Here is a 22,073-nt window from a genome sequence, read left to right on the forward strand (position 1 = left end):
TGGTTTCGATATGGTTTGAGCGTGTCCCCAAGGATTTCATACTGAAATATAATCCCTGTTGTGAAGGATTAGAGGATGGGAATTAAATGTGACTATGATATTTAGAGGTGGGGCCTGCTGGAGGTGACTGGTACCAAAGGATACAAGTGGGGAAGGTCACTCATGATTGCACATTAGTTGGTTTTTTAAGAAGAAGGGGAAATCACGCAGACCTGGTTGTACATTTGAACCCCCAGTCTTTTGCCTTGTGAGGAACCATCTTAAACTATGGAAACAAAGAGACCATCACTATATCCAGAACTGAGAATTTAAGAAAAATACCATTTTTTAAACAGCAGTTCCACTTCTGGAAGTTCATGTTATCCAAAATGCTAATATGCATTTACATTAAGCCCTGATTTGAAAATTAGCCTCTGAAAACCTAACTTTTGTTTAGATTTAGTTTGATAGCTGTAGTTGACATTATGTATGAGTTCCACAAAACAAATGCAGTACTAAAAAAAATCCTTTTTTGAGGACCACCAAGCTAGCACTTGCTTACAGCTTAGTTCCAATACAAGTAAATAACCCTTTGTTAAGATCTGCAGTTTCTTTTGGAGCTCACTGCATTCATGTGTTTCTGGTTTATGTAACCACCCATGTCATTAGAAATAGTCAAAGATGAGGTTAAAATACCCAGAAGTGATGAGAATTTTAGTCATAATAGAATCATGATATTTTTAGGCACTTGTCAAAATTCAACTGGCAAATGCAGAATTTTAATATGGCAAACCTCACTGAGTGGTACCATGGACATCATAGCAGATCAGGCTCCTAGGAAAACGTTTACATTAACTTTTCATTGCTATCAAATTTTGTACTGCTATCTAAAATTCTGCATTAAACTTGGAAATATATTCTGTTTTACATTTCACAGTAGATTTGTCTACATAAATGGAAACCCTAGAAAAATAGCACAGTGAACACATTTATTTGATTTTTTTCTCCTGTGGTTTAGCCTAGTAAGAAAACCATCAAATAGTCACATATAAAATTAGGGTTGAAAACATGCCTCTTTTTTCCAAGAGGAAAAGCAGTTCTATCTTTGCTAATGTGTCAGTTGATAATCTTAAGGATAGAGAATTAAGATTCTTTTTCTTGTTTTGCTTTTGGTGTTTATGTGAAAACGAAACACTCCCTTAATTGTGAAATGATTAGTAAAAGTGAATAGAATAATCTCAATATACTTTTATGTAAATATTTTTTAATTTTGTTTTACTTTAAAATGAGTAGTTTCTTTATTTTTAATTAGTGTCTTAATTCACAATCTGAAAATTGAAAAGAACATAGATATCATATCAAATTTTACATCTTCACAATATTAATAATCTAAAATAGTTTTTCTGATCCTGCTTTTCACCTCTGTCAATTCCTTCTAAATCCTCTCCACTTTCCTGTCCACCACCCATCTACGCTCTATCTTTCTCTCTGTTTTTAAAAAAGTATTCAAACAGTTCACAGATTCAGTGGGTATTAGGATGGGCCTTGTAGCCCTGGTTCTGGGCCTGGATGGTAGCTGGGTTGGTCAGCTGGCTACCTTTACCTCATTATCAGTACCTGAATGAGCTCTCGGGCAATGCCTAGGTTAGCTCACCCAATGCAGCCTGCAGCAAGGAGTGGGGTCAGTCCTCCTGCACACAGGTCTTCAGATCCAACTCATCCACACTCACACCACCAGGGCCAGCTCTACTGTTTTGCCCAGGTGAGATGCAAAGTCCTCTCTCCTAATAGCTGTAAAGTGCATAAGGATGGGGTGAGGTCATTTATCCTGCTCCCAGGCCCTCAGGATTAGCTTACCTGCCACCCCAACAACCAGGTCAACTTTAGTGTGTTGACCAGACAAATTGTAGGGACAGCTCTCCTGTGAGCTGTGGCAGGTATAAGGTAGGGTTGGTTCTCTTGCTCTTGTGTCTGTGGGTGGAGGGTAGGTAGCTCTGCCATGCTGCAAGTAGAATGGTTTGGAGTGAAGAGGGCATCTTTCCCTCTGGGAAGAAACTGTCTGCTCTGTTTCTCTAATGTCCTCTGTAAAGGAGATTAGCTTATGGATCCAAAACAACAGGGTCTCATGACAAAAAACAACAGGATATCCAGGAGTAGCCCAAGTCAGTACCCATTATTTGTGGTGTAACAGAAACCAGAGGCCTTGAGACAGACCAATGACCATGACAATGGCAATGAACACTTGCAAGTAAAGAGGAATGGACTAAATGCTAAACTATGTGTCTCACCGGGCCACGCTAGAGCTTCCAGGTAAAAATTCTACTTTTTTTGGTGGTTGTTAGTTTTTATTTTTATTTTGTTTTGTTTGGGTTTTGCTTTTCCTTTTAATTTTTTGGGGGGAGGTAGGTTGCAAGGGCAGAGGGATGACCTGAGGTGATAGTGAGGTAAGTGGTATCAGAATGCATGATATGCAAACCACAAAGAATCAGCGAAAGTAAAATAAAGTAGAAAAATAAGCAAACAAACCACTATCAATTGAAACAAAACAACACACACACACACACACACACACAGAGAAATATAAAATTGGAAACCAAAATGTATAAGCAAAAGACAAGTAAGACATGAGATGAAAATGCTATAAAAATACCATTGAGTTTGCTTTGTGTTGCCAGTTTCTGTCTGGACTGGACATGGGACTTGCTCTGAAGTGTGCTTAAGATACTGTGAGATTCCATTGGAGACAACTATCTTTTTACTGTGCAAATGGGTACCAATTGTAGATATCTTCTTAGTTAGGATGGAAGCCAATGTCTACTTCCCTCTCTCAGGACTGGACCCCCATTTAGTTTGAGGCTATACAGGCTCTGTGAATGTTGCTATGGTCTCTGTGAGTTCCCATGTTTATCAGTTTTGTTGTGTCTGAAAGACCATTTTTTCCCTGGGAATCATCCATCCTCTCTGGCTCTTGTAAGCATTGTGTATCCTATTCTCGATAGCTTCCTTAGTCCTGAGAGAAAGATTTGAGGAAAACATTACAATTATAACTGAATTCTCTAATATCTGTTTCTTCACATCACCCTGTTGTGGATCTCAGTGTTAGCTACCATGTATTTCAAGAAGAAGCTTCTCTGAGGATGGCTGAGGAAGACACTGATCTATGAGCACAGAAATTATATTAGGAGCCATTTATTGCTATGTTCCTTTAGCAGAATGACAGCATTTAGGTGGATTTTCAGTCTCAGGTTCTTGGCCACCAGTGCAGTGTATGGTATGGGTTCCATTAAACCCAAACAGATAGAATGGTTTGTGATACTATACACTCACAAACACACAACACACACACACACACACACACACACACACACACATGCACGCACACATGCCCACAGATATGATATTTGGAGTAGAGGCTTTGGAGAAGCCCTTTGTATCAGATGAGTTTATCATTATTAAACAGTAGTGGATGCTTAAGAAGAAAGAGAGGCAAAAGTGGGTCACAGAGTGAGAGAGAGGGATGGGGGAATTCACAAGCACATGTACAGATATGTTACCCAACCATAATAGAACTCTAGCAGTAAAAAAGTTATACATATGTATATTGACCCCTAAATAAATGAGCCTATGTTAAGAGACTTCCTAAGCTCAGCCTGCTTCTGGCAGAAGGAAACCTAAAATACCTGCATGCTCTGCTCTGGTCTTTCATGTCATTGCATTCCTTTGGCAGACTGGATTAAATCTATCTGTGGGTTCTATGGATTACAAAAGGGGGTACACAGGGAATCAATTCCTCTTTCACCATCATCCTACAAGTGAAGATGTGATGGGCCAGAACACTGACATAAACTTCAACAGTGACCCTTGCCATCCTTTTCTCCAAAAGTTAAATTTCCTTGTTGCCTGTAGTCCTGGAGTTAGAAATGCTCATCCTCACTAATCCTCTAGCCATGTTTCATGGTAGAAATTATTGAGCAAATTTCCCTATCGTTTAAAATATGAGAGACTCTAGAATAATTTCTCTCCTTTGCCTTTTTTTGGTAAAATTGACCTATGTTATATTTTTTTTTGTTTTACTCAAGTAAATACCTAGTTAAGGTAAATAAGATGCCAAAGATAATTCATTTACCATTAGTTCCTGACGTCACTTTCAAGGCTGCTTATCTATGAGCTGGGCATACATCTGATGCAAATTGCTGTTCTGAAGCACAGGTTAATGGCTACCTTGTGGGACAGGAGCCCAGTATAATTATTAGTTTCCCCCAGAGGACAAATGTGAAGGGAGGCTTGTGAGACCTCTGAAGGCTGTCTCCAGCCCTGTGCAGAACACTGATTAGTGGCAATAGAGCTGCTGGCCCTTCAGAGGACAATGAACAAACAAAGGAGTGTACACTGAGCTGCAGTTGATGGATGTTGACAAGGGTTCATGTCATTTTATTCCCTTGCCATTACCCCAAGTATGTTGCAAGCATTCTCTAATATGCTTTTCCTTTATATGCAGTATGATTATTTAGCCCACTGATACTTCCTACAACTACAATGAATGTAATAAAAAATTTTTTCACATAAAATTCATAGAGAAAAACTTGTTTAAATATGAATAATCAGGAGGTAATTGTAGCATTTCTGTTATTATGACACAGTTTTAAAGTATATTTAAATGCAAAGGGTACTTGCTAAAATGCTAAAATCAGTTTACTGTTTTCTCACTTCTCAATGACAGAGATCTATAATATATGATAATTTAAAACAAGAATTTCAGAGCAATGAATGAATCATATGAACCTAAACATTTTTATTTAACATTTCACAGCATACATCATGATAGACTTTCAGATTTCATGGGAAAATGCTTACCCTTAATGTAGCTATATATGATTTTCCATCATTCTTCCTCTAATAACTCAAGCAATACTAATACCACAAAACCAAGTGTTGCATCAGCGTTTTAAAGTACAGTTATTTCTGCTTTTGTTTCTCATTCTGAGATGCAGCTGCAATGTCTAAGATTTGCTGTCCCTAATCTTCCCACTATTCTCCCAGATTACTGGTCTCAGTGATGATACTGTATTTACCTTCTGGGGTCTTAGCTCAAGTAGTGTATAATTTCTTCACAACGTTATTTTCTCACTGTAGAAAAGTGTTTCTTCTTCTGCATAGATTCATTTTCAAAGTAGAACAGCATTTCACACATTATTCCAAGCTCTTCTCATTTGCATCTTTGTATTCCTTGTGTTCTCTGTTTGCTTGGCTTGTTTTATCTATCGAGCCAAATAAGTTGCCCTTAGATACTCATAACATATGCCTCACAGTGTCAATCATTTTATGACATTTGAGGGGAAGGGAAAGAGGGAGAAAGAAAGAGAGAGAGAACCAGAGACAAAGACAGAGAGTCAGAGAGAGAATTTAGCAGCATCACATTAACTCCTAAATTTAAACAAATCTTCTGATTGGCATCGAGTGTCCTCCTTACTTGGTCGCCTATCTTACTCATCTCACAGGCATAACTCAGTTACTCCTCTCAACAAATCTCTGGCTCTACCTATGCAGTCAACATTCTGAACTCTCATCTTGGCAGCCACATTCTTGATTTTTACTATTTCTTATTTTTGGATGATTTTCAACTTCCTTTTTAAAAATTTAATTTGGTTTATGTCATAATGTCCATTTCAAGGTATAAAAATTTATAAAGTTACTATATAGGAAAGTTCTAGTTTAAAGGGTGTTTGGTTCAGACTCATGTTTAACCAGAAAAAAAAATGATGCTGATTTGGTAAATTAGCTTGCAGTTGTGTAACAATTACTAAAATAAGACAGAAAGAAGATACTGTGGAGATGTCACAGTAGGCTTCATGGAGTACTGAGATACAAAGTCTAACATGGGAGGGGAAGAATAAATTCTTGAGAAAATTTGTAAAAATACTCAGTAGTGAAAATAGTATTTGCTAAGCCATCTTGGTTCTGATCTATCATGGAAACAGTCATATCTATTTTGAAGGGTGGCTTACACTATGGATGAAAGCACTTCCTGAGAGTTCAAGAATGTAAATGTGCTAATTGTGCTTTTGTTTCCTGTGGAACCTTCCTTCAGAATCCTACACGCTTTAGAGATGGCTTCTCTGGAAAGCATAGGCTCACACAGGGGCCTCTTTGCAAATAGTTTATCTGGGGGGGGGCATAAATCTGAGAAAGAAGAGTAGGGAAATGGGAGAAGGTGAAACTGGACAGGACAAAGGACCTGTTCAAATAGATGTGTTATCAGGCATGTCACCCCATGTGTTACTGAGGCTGAGTACTGCACAGCATCTATTTCCACTTGAGGGAAAAAGGTCATTATTTGTGTGTATACTTGTTCATGTTGAAGCAACTGGAATTCTTTATGTCAAACAAGGTCAAGGTAGGACAGAAATGTCCCAACAAGAGCCAAAAGTAATAGATTGAGTTGCATGATGGTAAGAATACATGAGGCAGGGCATAAGAAGTGCCAGCAGTGTCTGCATTTCATTGATCCATTTTTCAGACTCCTAATTTGGTAATGAAATTCAGAAATAGATAACTCTGTGCAGCAGTGTTTCATACACTGTCTCTTTATTTTATTTTTATATTTTCTTTTTTATTTGAATTAGAAACAATCTTATTTTACATACAAATCTAGGTTTCCTCTCCCTACTGTCCTCCCATGCCCCCACCCAGCAACACCATTGCCCTCCACTGTCCACTCCCCAGGTAGGGTGACACCTTCCAGGGGGGTCATAAAAGTCTATAAGATCATTTGGGGTGGCACCTAGGCCCTCCCCTGTGTGAGTATCCCTTAGATACTCCCTTAGAGAGTATCCTTACATAGTGAATGGGCTCCCAAAGTGTGTGTACTAGGGGTAAATACCAGTTCCACTGCCAGAAGCCCCACAGACTGCCCTGACCTCCCAACGGACACCAATGTTCAGGTTGCCTGGTTCAGTCCTTTGCTTGTTCCCCAGCTGTCAGAGTGGGACCCGTGTGCTCCCACTTGCTCAGTTCAACCGTTTATGTTGGTTTCACCAGGATGGTCTTGACCCCTTTGCTCATCACTCATCTTCTCTACAACTGGATTCCAGATTTGCTCAGTGTTTAGCTGTGAATCTCTGCTTCTGCTTCCATCAGCTAATGAGTGAAGGCTCTAGGATGGCATTTAAGGTAATCAATAATCTCATTATAGGTGAAGGGCACTTAAGGTAGCCTCTCTTCTATCACTTATATTCTTACATAGGTCATCCTTGTGGGTCTCTGGACATTTCCCTAGTATCAGATTTTTCTTTAAACCTATACTAATGCCCTCTATTAAGGTATCTCTTTCCTTGCTCTCCTTCTCTATTCTTCCCTTGACTAGTAACTCAATCTTCCTGATCCCTCATGTTCTCCTCCCCTCTCCCCTTCCTCCTACTCCCCTCTTTCCACGAATTTGCTCAGGCTACTCAGTGGAAAAGAAAACATGAAATCTTGACATTTATAGGCAAATGGATGGAACTGGAAGAAACCTTCCTGAGTGAGGTGACCCAGATAGAGAAAGACAAGCACGGTAAGTATTCACTCATATATGAATTCTAGCCATAAAGCAAAGGAATACATACCAGCCTACAATCCACATCACCAGAGAAGGTAGGAACCAAGGAGGACGTTAAGAGGGTCATACATGGTCCCCCCACAGAAGGGAAAATTGACAAGATCTCCTGTGTCCTGTCATTTTAAAATCATCAAGCTGTTGATGCCACCATTATCCACATTCTGTCTTCCATATTGCTTTTGATTAAAGGCCTCCAATAGTGCTTGAGAGAATTAAAACTACAGAATACCATTTCAGATGTGAAGGATCCAAATCCTTCAAGATAAGAAACATTTCACAGGGCCAGGCATTGGTGGCACATGCCTTTAATCCCAGCACTCGGGAGGCAGAGGCAGGCAGATCTCTGTGAGTTCGAGGCCAGCCTGGTATTCAAGAGCTAGTTCCAGGACAGCCTCCAAAGCCACAGAGAAACCCTGTCTCGAAAACAAAAAAAAAAAAAAAGAAAAGAAAAAAAAGAAAAAAGAAACATTTCACAGTACATATGAAGGTATATTGGGCCCTGCTACTTTTCTGAAACCAAGAAGAAAGGTCAGTAGGGGTCTAAAATGGAGCTTGCAGGGGGGGATATTTTACATCACAGGAAAACCCCTGTCGTGAGGTCAGCCCTGACAGCAGACCATGTGAATAGAGAGTCAGTCCTGACATTTTCATTTGTGTGGTTGCATTTCTCCAGGTTCACAAGTATCCTCAGTGCTTTGTTTGCCATTCCAACGCTCCACACCAATTTCTATGCATTTATACTTCATCTTTGAATGCTTGCCTCATCTAACCATTTCATTTGTTCGCTGTGCTACATGGGAGACAAGTTAGTGATTCTTGAGAGGCTGGAATTCATGATATGATTCACGTGTTTGTTGACACCAGATTGAGCATCTTTTCACACTGCTCTCCAATGCTGTGGACTTGAGTGACATCATTTGTTTTGGGCTATGCTCTTTTTGGCCCTGCTCTTTTCAGTTACCTTGGGAATTTTTGGTATTATTCCAAGCTCTAACTACCTCTTTTGCTTTCCCTACGTAATCTCTCTCAACTGAAAATGTTTAGGATGAACTAATTGCAATCATTTAAATCTTGTCTCCCCAAAGCTGTTGATTAAAGTTTACAGAGGCTAGTTTGTTTACAAGTTCAGAAGGTAATCACATGAATGCTGAGGAAGCTTTGTTTAACTTTAACTGTCTAAAGAACATTTTAGTTCTCTTATCTTCAGTTTGTTTTTTATTGGAGACAAAGCCCATGGATCTTCTAGTTGGTCTGATTTGGGTGGAAGCCCTGGAATTATCACCCATCTCTATGAAGATTTTTAAAACTTGCTTCTTCAGGTGTGGAAATTGGTAAAATATGTAAGACTACTTGCTTGGGGACATGAAGATTAAAACTGATACAAGTAAAATTAGTGTCAAAGAATCTGAAAATTTGTAATAAATACTCATATCTTATAGATGCTCTTATTATCAAAATTAGATCACCTCTCTTATTTCAAAATTTGCAAAGAGAAACAAGTTTTTCTTTTGAGAAAGTACATTAAAATTCAAAATATTTATGTAAACCAATATTTCATAATTACTTTTAAATTATGTTATTTTCTGAATTGTTCCATTTTCTCATTAACCAATGATAAAAGTTATAACACTCTTAAGAATTTCTCTCCAAGGTACTCCTATCCTTGAGCTCAGCTACGTAAGTTGTGGGGAGAAATTAACTAGGTCAAATTTAGGCATTTAGCAAAGCTGTGGCTAATCCAGAGTCTAACTAGTATCCATAAGTTCAAACACAGAATGGATATTTGGCAATATATAGACAGAAGACAAAGATGTAAATCAAGACTCAGATGAAGGAGAAAACAAACACTGTAGCCAAATGGGCACCAACCTATTAGGATATTTACTTTGTGAATTCAGAAATTAGTCATTGGTTTTATTGCTGTTTTAAGTTTTCATATGAAGATAGATATCTCTTCCTATAATTTTGCTATCTTTTGGATATTTGTTTACAAAAATCAAATAATATTTGATTTCATTTATAGACTAGAAGTTTGTTTAATTTCAAATAAAATGTGTGGTCCTTAGTAAAATTGGCAAGCTTTATCCCTTTTGAGTTGAAATTTCCTTGTTTGAATAAAGGAAAATTGAATAGAGATAATATCCCAGTTCTTTATTCAGCAGGAAGTTGGAAATAATGAACACCGAAAGCCTCCTTTTCAGCAACAGTTAAGTACTTTTGTTTGTCCATAGATAGTGTGTTCCATGAACCCAAGGCTCAGCTAAGGGAACAGGATGTGATAGACAATGTCCTCCCTGTAATCAGGATCAAAGCTGGTTTATACACTAATGTAGGAGGAAACCGTGTGCTGCCATTAGCCATGTGACTTATTAGAGGCACATACAGATGAGGTAATAAAAGAGCAGTTTACCACACCACTAACCACACCCACTTTAGGCATGACTATAGACTTATACTGACTTAGGCGGTGAACTATGTCACTAGCCAGGCCCACTTCTGGGCATGGCTAGGGGCGTTACAGAGGAAGGTATAAAAGAACAATGGAAGTCTAGGTCTCTTTTTCCGGCTTCCGGCTTCCAGTTCGGTGGCGGAAAACTACTCGGCTTATCTGGGTTACTTGTTTGGTCTCTTGTGAGTAATTTCTACAACAAATACTTAGTTTTACTTTCAGTAAGTGTGCCATTTATCCTTGCAGCATCACACTAAATCATTAACAAAGCAGAAGTGCATAAGTGTTCATAAATGTAAGATGGTAAGCATTCTGGAATGAATACAGTAAAATATGACATTAGTGAACAAAAACTCAAGTAGTGAAATTATATAATGCATTGCTGTCATTTTCTTCTTTCTACAGATCTTATTTCTCACTATAAAGATAAATTACAAATAAACTAATGGGCCTACACAAAGTTATAAGAATGTCTAGGAACAGCAAAAATACCTTAAAATATTTCTCAACAGGTATTAACAAGCATATATTTTGAGTATGAATGTTAATATTATATAATATTTTATCGGGAGTGTCTGATGGCATTTTATTAACTATTCAACATCTATTTAATTCACTTGTGCATCCAGAAAGATGAGAGGGATTCAGGGATGGTGAATGCATAAGTGGAAGAACATGGAAAATCAAGGATCAACAGAGAAAGCTAAAGGTAAGAGTAAAGTACATCAGTAGAAACTTGAAAACATTGTTTCCATAATTCCATTTTCTGCATTCAGTTCTAAGAATTGGAAAATACTTGGAAATAAGCTATTTGCATATTTGTCAGTAAAATAATAACTAAGGAATACCAAAGAACTAATACTGAAATGTTACAAAACAAATATGGAAATCTTTTGCTCAATCAATCATTATTTACTTATTACTATACATATGTCTAATTATGTTTGTCAATTCTTCCTTAAATATGTATTTAGCTGCCTGTTTTCCATTGTTTATTATTTTTGTTATGTTACTATACCACTATTACCTGTAATAACTTCAGAAATAAAATAACAATATGCCTATCTTGCCCTTTCAATAATGTGTAAGGTCATTTTTATCTGTCTGGTTTTCTTATACATATTTAATAACAATATAAAATTCTGTCATTTACCATATCCACCTAAATTTTTTATTCCTTCCCATTTTGGGTCCATAAAGAAAATAATTATGTGCAGATCACTATTTGACTGTCTCAGTCATTCTCATAAATCTTATCCCAGTACTTCCCAGTTTGAAATTTCCATATATGATCATTTAATCCCAAACAATATTTGAGATTTATGTCTGTACAATAATATTAACAATATGGCCAATCTTATGAATGTAGTTCTTTTTCTTTGTGTTTGGACTTATATGTTCAATAATCATACAGCCTTAATACTACACAGGCATGAAATTATTAGGTAGAAGCATGTGAACATATTAAAATATTTAACTTTTAGTAAGATAGATTTGTAAAATAGAACATGGGTCTGTCATTGCCAAAGCCTGGGATCTTCTATACAGAAAGAGAACCCTAGTGATTCTTTGAGATTGAGGACAAGGGATTGTGCACCTCTATTAGTGACACATAAATGTGCACTTGGCAAGATATTTGAAAGAAAAATAAAACATACAGTCATCAGTCACTGTGAGTTATTTTTTCATCATAACAAGAAACAACTTGTTTCAATAATGTGCTTTTAATGGTGTCATAAGCGCTCTTCTGGCATTCCAATCTGGACCCAAAAGGTGCAGAAGGATTTTATACTGTTAAGGGTGAAGCATGTACAAAGACTCGGTTGTAAAGCAATGTCTGGTATGCAGGGCACGGCCTGGAGCTGATCCCATCCCTTCCCATCTTAGTTCTTCCCTCCTGCCCAATTAAGCATATGGAGCCACACTGTTCATGAATGTTTACTACTTATGGACCCTCTTACCGCATTAATTTAATTTTACCTTGCTAAATATCTCAATAACAGCATCATACATCTAAGATAAGTTTTTAAAAATATTTACCACAATTCTTTTTCCTTCTTGCATTTGATGAAATTTGATAGAAAAAATTCCCTACAATAAATGCAGAACTTCTTTGGAGTTTTTTCATAAAATTGTAGTCACAGTTTATATTTTCCTTCTAATATTATTTAACAACATGATTTCATATTCTACAGACATTCTAGCTTAAGATAGATTAAATTTCAATGGTTGTCCAGAAACATTCCTATCCATATTGTCTTTCTAGAAAATGACTAGTAAAGATTTCACTAGCCTACATAGATCCTCACTTATTACAGTAGAACAGAATTATTCTATAAAAATTAGCATTGTCATTTAACTCTGAGATGCAGTTAAACCATTAATGTAGTAGGAGAATTATCCTTTTTCTAATGTAAATATTAATGTCTATGGTTATGTCAATTGTGTGTTTAAGCAGTCAATAGATGGTGAATTTCCTGTAAAGTGGCTCTTAAGGGAAAACACAAGTAATCCAAATGATTTCAAATGATTTTCAGAAAGCACTGAGGTGCACAAATAGAATCAACATACACAAATTCTCTCAAGAGTGTATACATGTCACCTAGTAGTGTCAGAAGCTATACTCATAAAGACACAGTAACATGATTGCCCAAATAGAAGCTAAAGAAGGATGACAGCAGTAGACATGCCAAAACAGACAGGGAAAAATCCCTCATGCCTCCTACAAAATGAACTATTGGCAACTGAGGAAATCTAGTAGAAAAAAGAAATAATTTTTCTCAGGGAAGAGGACACCAACTGGCTGTCTAGTGCCAAATGGCCAGCCCTGAAAATATACATACAGTCCACATATAAACTGAAATATCCCTAAATACAATCTTTTCAGTTTATATATTTCAATAATGTTGAAATATGAAAAATGAAAGGTCTATAGAGTAGAGGAAGCTTAGCTGGGGAGATGACAGTTCCATTACCAAACAACCAATGCAACCTCTTCTTTCAGGTTTAAGTCACATAGCATCACAAATATGAAATGTTACATGATTCAGACCCTGTGATAGTTACGGGATTCAGGAACAGCATGATCGTATTTACATTTCAGATATAACACTAGTGTGAGTAATCAGTGTGGGAAGATATGTGGAAGAGAAACTAGAAGCACAGGAGGACGAACTTTGAAACAATGCACAGCAGGAAAAGTAGGGGATTTGTTGCGTAAGTGCTGCTGAGGAGGAACAGTGAACGGACAGACATAAGATATGGACACATCATGAACCATTGAACTCGGTGACTAATTAGGTGGCTATAGATCAAAGAGTTGAAGGAATCCAGTGTGATTACCAAGTTATGATTTTCAGACAATTGAAAGGTGAAAACATGATTCTAAGTAGGGTGTACTGGACTAGGCATGGCATGTTTCATGTGAGGTGTCATGAGATTTGCATGCACAGAAAACATCAGGCAATGAATTTAGAGATTCTGAATTTCAGATCCCTTGGGTTCTTTCTTTCATCACAGAGTTACAGCATAATTAGGTTTCCTAAGCTGATTCTCCATGCTCTTTCCTATCTATCCTTATTCTTATGTTTCCATAGTTGTCTCTCACTCGTGTCTCTTTCAACTGTTAGCATGATTTTATGCCCCTTTATTGCTCAGAGATAAATTGTGTAATAGGCACTGGTGAAACCGACCAAACATCTCTTAAAATCCTTTGGCCTTTGTCTGTTCTTTACAGATAAGTTCAGATGCCTTCTTGGGCCATTACCCACAGTCTCTTCAACAAATTGCTGCTCAGAAGAAAACGAATACAAAAGGGAGACCGAGAGATGTGAATTTCTTCCATACCTATCATGCATTCTTTAGCAATGTGGAATTCATTATAAAAATCAAGGAAAAATAGAAAACAGGAAGCGAGGACAAACAAAATTAATGTTTTCTTTCTTAATGATAAAACTCATTCCATTATTGTCATACCAGTTATATCCATTGTTGTGGGAGTCACATCTGTGATCATATATATAACACCACAGAGTGTTTATCTGATTATCTGTCCCTGTCACTTTGCTTGAAGCTCACTTGTTCCAAGACTTCTCATTTAACAGCTCATAGTGCCTTGAGCAATGTTGCCCATAGTTTTCCTTTTCCTTTGACCTACTATGCTCTTTCATTTGCTTGCCTTAGAAGTCTATAATCTGTTAGTCTAGTCACAGAATTTAAAGTTTCTAGGTAGCTTGATATCCTTTTACGTGTAGTATAATTATGTCAAAAAAACAATCGAGCCCTCATTTCAGATCCTGCATCTCATACTTGAAGGTAATAAGTGAAATTAAGAAACTAAGATAGCCTGGCAGTGGTTACCCATGCATTTAATCCCAGCACTCCTGAAGCACAGGCAAGTGGATCTCTATGAGTTACAGGACAACCTGTTTTGCAGAGTGACTTCTAGGACATCCAAGACTACAAAGAAACTCTGTCTTAAAACAAGCAAACAAACTAGCTAACTAACATTCATTACATATCTTATAATGTATTTCACTTGTTTTGTTGTGTAGCTTCACTTCATTTATGTGAATATGCAATCAAATACAGGACTTTCCATATGCCTGGCAAACACTCTACAACTGAGCTACTGAAAACATCATTCCATAAAAGTTCTTTCCTTCTCTTCCTCCCTTCACCTCCACTCTCCTTCATTCTTCACCTTAGCCCTCTTTCTTAATGCTAGTGATTCTTGGCACTATTAACTAATACTCATTTACTCTTAAACACAACCCACTCTACCTCCAGTTGCTTTTACTTCCCTGCTGACAGAGACCCTAGTAACTTCCCAATTAAAATGACATTATATGGCTGTCATCTTGGGAATATATTATTCAGTCTGACCTCCTGCCCCTTCTTAAAATTCCTTTCTCATGTTCTGGTTCTTTGATATGTCTCTTGTCTCTAAGGACACTCATTTCCTGACCTGCTTTCTCCAGAAGCATCCACACTTGAGTTCTCAGCAACCTATCATGCCTATTTACATATTCACCTGGGAGATGAGTCCAATCTTGGACCTCTAAATAATAGATCCATGCTAATGTCTTACAATTTTAAGTCTGACTGCAACCTCATAGAGAGACTCCAATTTATATCTAACTGACTTTCCCTTTGAAGTTTTAAATAGAGGAAACCTTAAGGGAACCTTAAAGTCAAATTATCCAAAACAAAAGTCTTTATTAGAGAGTAATTGACTTCTCCGGTATACTTATACACTTTCCCACATTGTAATAAACAATGCAATGCTCATCTGCTTCCCATATCCAGAAAACAGAGTTTTTCTGAACTTTTCATTTATCACTGTCTACTTCCAGTTTTATTTTCTGACAGTACTATGAGTTTTAGTATCTTGCCTTTGCATTATTTTGAAGTCTATCTGTTTTCTACTATCTTAAGTCTAGTTGTGTCCTTCTTTGATTAGAATATTTTGTATCATTTTTCATTAATTGGCCAACAAGGAATTGTAAGACCTGTTTCCTTTACAACCCCATTCTATGTCACACCTACTCAGGCACTAACCTGCCCTTAATCCCTACACCAGCTTGCTTATAATTCCTACAGTGGTAATTCAGTACAGTTTATGTGTCGCAATTTTCTCCACATTTCTGTCTTCCTGACTCTTTGTCTTAAGATCTTAATTGTTACCTTTTCCTAAAATTTCTAAGCTGATTTTACAGTAAGCTCTCGCTGATAATGCTATGAAATACATTCTTCCTGCTGCCCACAGGCACTCTCTAGCACATCATTGAGAGGCTTTATTTCTAGAATCATATGAGACTATATAATTATATGATTTTCTTCTCAATGGCTTCTTCTTTATCATCTACAGATAGCTGTAAACACTATGATTTTGACTATTTCTCTGGCTTGTTCTAGCATGTTTAGTTATAATAGCCCCAGAATCAAAACAACATTTGACACAGAAGAAGTTTTCAGTATCTGTTGATTAATTCAAAGTATTCAAATATGACAAATAGGTTTTACAAAGTAGTAATAAATTAAAATTTGTAATGTCAGTGTATAAAGGAAGTAAAAAAGTCACAGATATTAAAGGAGCATTCATTACACTAAGAAATGTCAACAGCTCAGTAGGTGTGCATGTAAAGGTGGACACAAATGATACAGAGCAGAAAAATAAACCATTGCACATCATGCTAAATATTTACTATTTTCTCCTTCAAGTTGTTAACACTATTGACTTTGTTACTAGCTAGCGAACTTTTCATAATTTATCCTGTACTTACTTTGTTTTAGATCTAACTTTTAAAGATTTAGCACACCACATCTTAGAGATCATTATGACATTTTCAGATTTTTAGTTGATGATTCTTGTCCTTACTTTGTTTTAAATCTGACTTTTAAAGAGTTAGCACACAACATCTTAGAGATCATTATGACATTTTCAAATTTTTATTTGATGATTCTTGTCCCTGCTTTCCTCTTGTGTAGGTGCTCCCCAGTTTCCCTTGTGTTTTTGCTGTTTTATTCTTTTGTCTCTTTTACTTTTCAGCGGGGTTGGATCTCTCCATCCAGCTCTCAAATAAGTCACACACGGAGGTTCATTCTTAGTTATGAGTGTCCGGCCTTAGCTTGGCTTGATTTTAGCCAGGTTATCTTAAATTAACCTCTTAGCTTTTATTGTTCTTAATTATGTATACCTCAGTTTGCTTCTTACTCAGTGGCTGGCTGGGTGGCTGGATGGTTAGCCACCATTTTCCTCCTCTCCCTGTTCTCTTGCTCCCTCCTTCTGTTTATACTCTCTGTCTGCCAGTCCTGCTTATCTTTGCTCCTGCCTCACTATTGGCCTATCTCAACTTAATTAGATCATCAGGTGTTTTAGACAGGCAACGAATCACAGCTTCATATAGTTGAGCAAATGCAATTAAACAAAAGTATCACAACTTAAAATAATATTTTACCACACTTGTGTATTTACATTGATGCTGTAAACTCCTCCCGCTTTTGTAATTACCATCCACTTCTTCAGCATGTCTTTCTAATCTCTCTGGTCTCCTTTCCTGGTTTTCACTCTGAATCATACATTCAAAGGGTCCTGGATCTTACTATGGAGATACATCATACATTTTCACATTCATGATTATTATTTGTTGCTCTATTCACAATACCAAGGAAATGAAAACACCCAAGACACACATCAGTAGATATATAGTGAAAGTGGGATCCATATACACAATAAAATTTGACTCAACTGTAAAGAAAACAAAGTGAGCTGGGCGGTGGTGGCACACGCCTTTAATCTCAGCACTTGGGAGGCAGAGGCAGGCGGATCTCTGTGAGTTCGAGGCCGGGCTGGACTGACAGCCTCCAAAACAATACAGAAAAACTCTGTCTTGTAAAACCAAAAAAAAAAAAAAAAAAAAGAAGAAAACAAAGTGATAAAATTAACTAGTTGGCTTTATGAGCAATATCAGGGATGGATCTCCACCACAGAAAGCAAAAAGAGTTACAGCACAAAAACTGTGTTCCATGTGAGAAGGAATGTAAAGTAAACTAGGCTTTGGGCTATAATGAATATAGCTCGTTACAGAATAGGCAAGCAACAGAAGATTCATTTTTCCTTGTGGATACTTTGTTGGTCCAGTAATGTGTGTTTTGACAATTATTCTTTGTGAGTTTTTTCCTTTATTTGTTTACCAAAGATCAGCCACTATAGTTGTGTAGATCAGTTTATGAGTTTGCTATTCTTTTTATCTACATATTTATTCTTTCAGAAATACTCCCCGGTCCTGGTTATTATAGTTTTGTAATAGCCATATAGTCAGCTAATTTTAGTTATTTTGTGCAGTTTTGGTTCAGTTTTGATCTACTCTATTTAGAATCAGTTAGTTTACATTTACAACTAATTTATTGCAGAGAATTTGCTCAGTATTAAAATAATTTTAAAGAGATTTTTCTGTTTGTCAGATGTGTTCCTGTCTAGTCCTACATGTTAACATTTATTACATTTGCAGTATCACATTTTTCAAATTTTGTTTTTTCATTCAATCATAAAAGAATATAAAGAACACTGGAACTGTCAGTATTGAAACACGGGATTGTCACCACTATTGCAAATTGTTTCCTTGTGAGCATGTGAGTGTCTCTTCAGAGACTACATGTATAAATCAGTGAATAGTATGTGTTCAAGGGTCTATCCTCTCCTCTCTCCCAGATGCACGGGCTCACAATTGTGCTCTTGTTTGCCTGCTGGCTCTACAGGAGGGTGGAGGGGGAAGGCAGGAATTATAATCACTTTATATGGAAAAACAAAAGACCCAGGATAGCCAAAACAAGCCCATACAATCACGGAGCTTCCGGAGGAATCACCAACCCTGACTTCAAGCTCTATTATAGAGCTTACTAAGAGGATGAAGAATGCCTAGCATTGGGACACATCAGTCATTTTATTCTACTTGATAGAGTGGGAGTCCCAAGAGGAACTAGTGAAATCAATGACATGTTCAAACAAGAGAGTCTTATTTATTTTAACTTTCAAAAGATCATTAAAGAAATAAATAATACGCTGTTTTGTGTTGTGTTTTTTCCCTGAGAAGGCTTATACTGTTATAAAGTCATATAGACTTTTTCAAATTATTGCTAGTTTCAGGAATGTAATTCATCAGATGGACCAATGGCAGTCCCTGATAACAGCATAGAAGAGTAGCTCTCACCATGACCCTGCTTGTTTTCAATAATGTAGGTTTTTGAAATTTTAATATTATTATATCACTTCCATTTCCCTTTCCTTCCTCCTACCTATCCCATACAACCCTTTGCTCTAAATCAGTTTTTATAGAACATTTTAACACTTTCTTCTTCCTAAACCTCAGTATTACGCTTCTACCAATCTGTTGACATGATGCATTTAACTTAGTTCTTCAAGTCTACCTTTTAACAAAATTCAAAGTCCATACTGACAGGTGAAAGCATAGTGGGAAGAGACTGAATATTTACAGGAATACTTTAAATATCTTTTTTTCTCAATAAATGTTCTTATTTAAATTAGAAAGATGAATGTTTCACATGTCAATCCGATGTCCCTCTCCCACCCCTCCTCACTTGTCCCTCCCAGATCCCCCCAATCCCCATAACATTCCAAAAGGGAGGGTGAGGCCCTCCTTGGGGGGATCTCCAGAGTCTGTCATTTCATCCAGGGCAGGACCTAGGCCCTTCCCTATGTGTCCAGGCTGAGAAAGCATCAAAAAATCTTTAATTTTGTAATTTAATCCTCCTATAATAGAAAGATAGACTGAGTCTGTGTGAAAATTCATTATTTTTACTAAACATTGATCTGAAGTTACTTCTAACTGGTATTCTTGGAGTCCAAGGCAAAGCATTTACATTTAAACAGTGGGGTCAAATATCATTCTTGAACTTAAGTCTCCAGAATTATGAGTCTAAGTAAAGATCACCTTACTATATGAGTAGCCTTAGTCGGATATTTTGTTATGGTGACCTGTAGCTCACTAATACATAGCAGAGTAACTTCCAGAATGGTTGAAGTCTTGTATGAAAATAGGAGTAAATAATGTAGAATATTAGGAGTTCTAAAGCCCTGAGAAAATAGCTTACAAAAAAATTACTGGTTCTAAAGAAACTCATATCTTATGCACTTTTAAAATAAATATTATTTTTGCAATTATGTATATGAGAATTACATTTACATAATATCCACCCTTCTCTCCATACCTCCCACTCCTCCTATGCCTTACCTCTCAAATTCATGAACTAACTTCAAATTGGCATAGAACTTATTGAGTCCATATAGGATTTGACGTGGGAGATCATTCTTTATGTTGCAAATATATGTTACTTGTATTGTTTGATGAATAGAACTGCTTCATTCAATTGATAGGAAGAATTTAAATAGGTCAGAATTCTGAACAAAGTGTCAGGGAAAGGAATGAAAAGGAGACTGGGGAGGCAGGATGCCAGAGCATGCTCTGGTGAGACAAAGCTATATAGAGATACATAGATTAATAGAAAGGGGTAATAGTTAAGAGAGAGCCTAAGCCATTGGTTAAACAACTGTAACTGAAACTAAGTCTCAGAATGGTCATTTCTGAAGTGGCTATGGGACACGGTGGATGGAGGAAAATCAGTCCAGTGTGACCAAGATAAATAGAGAAAATCTCCATCTACTAGGATTGGTGGTATATATGTGTGTTTATGGAAGAATGCTTATGCTTAGATAACCTACCAAGGGGATTCTCTTAGAAGCCATTTTCTGCCTGGAGTTCTTACTCAGATGGTGAGATATTGTAAAATTTCCACTATCTACATTGGCATATCAACTGGTGGTTTCAACGTGTAGACCTGTTTTAGGCCACCACACTTTGTGATGTTTTTAATAAGGAGAAACCATCATTTAAATAGATTAAAGAAATTATAAACAAAATTTCTAGCAAGATTTCTTTCAATTTTCCAGTATCTAGTCCCACTGTCTTTGCTTGCACTCTGCACCCCCAATCTGTTTGAACTAATCTGGGCTCCCAGGGAAATTCATGTTCTTCTCCTAGTCAAAGGAGACAGTTCATCTGACACTGTGCATTCATCCTCAGTCTAGGATTGTGAAATCCATCAATCTAGGCTTAGTCTTTCACTCATTTTTCTATCATACTCTCTCCTTATCTGAAAACATTTCTATCAGTGTGAGACATTTTGCCTGTTACCAATCTCATATTTCATCTGTACAACAGGTTTCTCACCCTCAGAAACTTTCCTCCCAGTTGTCTTTCAATAAAGTAACACATAAATGAGTTGAGAAGCCTTCAATAAAGTCTGCAATTACTCTCTCTATATATTCTCTCTCTCCTTCTGAGATATAGGTATGAAATTTTAATGCCTGTAGTACATTAGCAAAATTGACTATTTTAAAAATAACTTCTAACTGAACAACAGTTTTAAAAATGATTTTTTGTGTTGGAAATATGGTCTCACCATGAAGTTCTGGCTGTCTTTCAACTCACTGTGTAGACTAGGATGATCTCAGATTCAGAGATAACATTCTACCTGCCTCTGAGTGCTGTGATCAAAGGCATTCTCCATTTGATTATATCTGATTTTTTGGGTGGGTAGTTTCAAGACATGGTTTCTCTGTTTAACAGCCTTAGCTGTTCTGGAGCTTGCTCTGTAAACCAGGTTGCCCTTGAACTCAGAGATTCACCTGCCTCTGCCTCCCAAGTGCTAGGATTAAAGGCATCTGCCACCACCACCCAGATATATTGTTTTTTTTAAGTGATAACTGGACAATCCAAGATAGGAGCACTCAATATTAGGTTTGTAAATTCCCCATCCACAATGATTAGCAGATGATCAAGTCTCAGCAGTAAAAATGTCAGGTACAATCAGAAGAGCTCAGGTAAAGGAAATCTGAGAAAGAAATAGTATGTACATGCCTATATAAACACGTACACTTACCATCTATAATCTTTCATCATCATCATCTCTATTGTTCAGGACATTCCATAATAAGGGAATAACATGCCATCAATTAACACTATATTTTTGTCTTTATTAATATGCCAAAAACTTTTGCTGAACACACTGGAGCAGTTCTGGTCTGTCTGTCTGAAGTTTGGTCTTGGGTTAATGGCATACACACCTGTGCCAGCTCTTGTATAAACTCAGTTCACTCCTTAGCAGCTTAGAAATCCCTTAGGCATTCATGTTTATCTGTAGCTACGAGGGCTATTAGCTGCACTGCTGTAGAGATTCCCCGTGAAATCTAACAGAATCTAATCAGTGGGGCAAAGAATCTCCCTCTTTTCTACTGTTTATAAAAGCTTTGTTTTGTCAAGCTGTAAAATCTAAAGAGAATATTCACAGTAAATACAAATGCACCTCATTATGTCTTAAAATGATAAAAAATTACTTCTTTAAAATATATTACATTCTCTGAATATAACAGTAAATGAAGTTTATATTGGATAACTGCTTTGTCTTCTGGTTAAGAGTGAGACACTCTATTTTATTATTTTTTGAGAGCCTCCTCTAAATCTTCGCTGA

The sequence above is a fragment of the Mesocricetus auratus genome, unplaced genomic scaffold (assembly GCF_017639785.1).
Source record: "Mesocricetus auratus isolate SY011 unplaced genomic scaffold, BCM_Maur_2.0 Super-Scaffold_100019, whole genome shotgun sequence".
Taxonomy (NCBI): domain Eukaryota; kingdom Metazoa; phylum Chordata; class Mammalia; order Rodentia; family Cricetidae; genus Mesocricetus; species Mesocricetus auratus.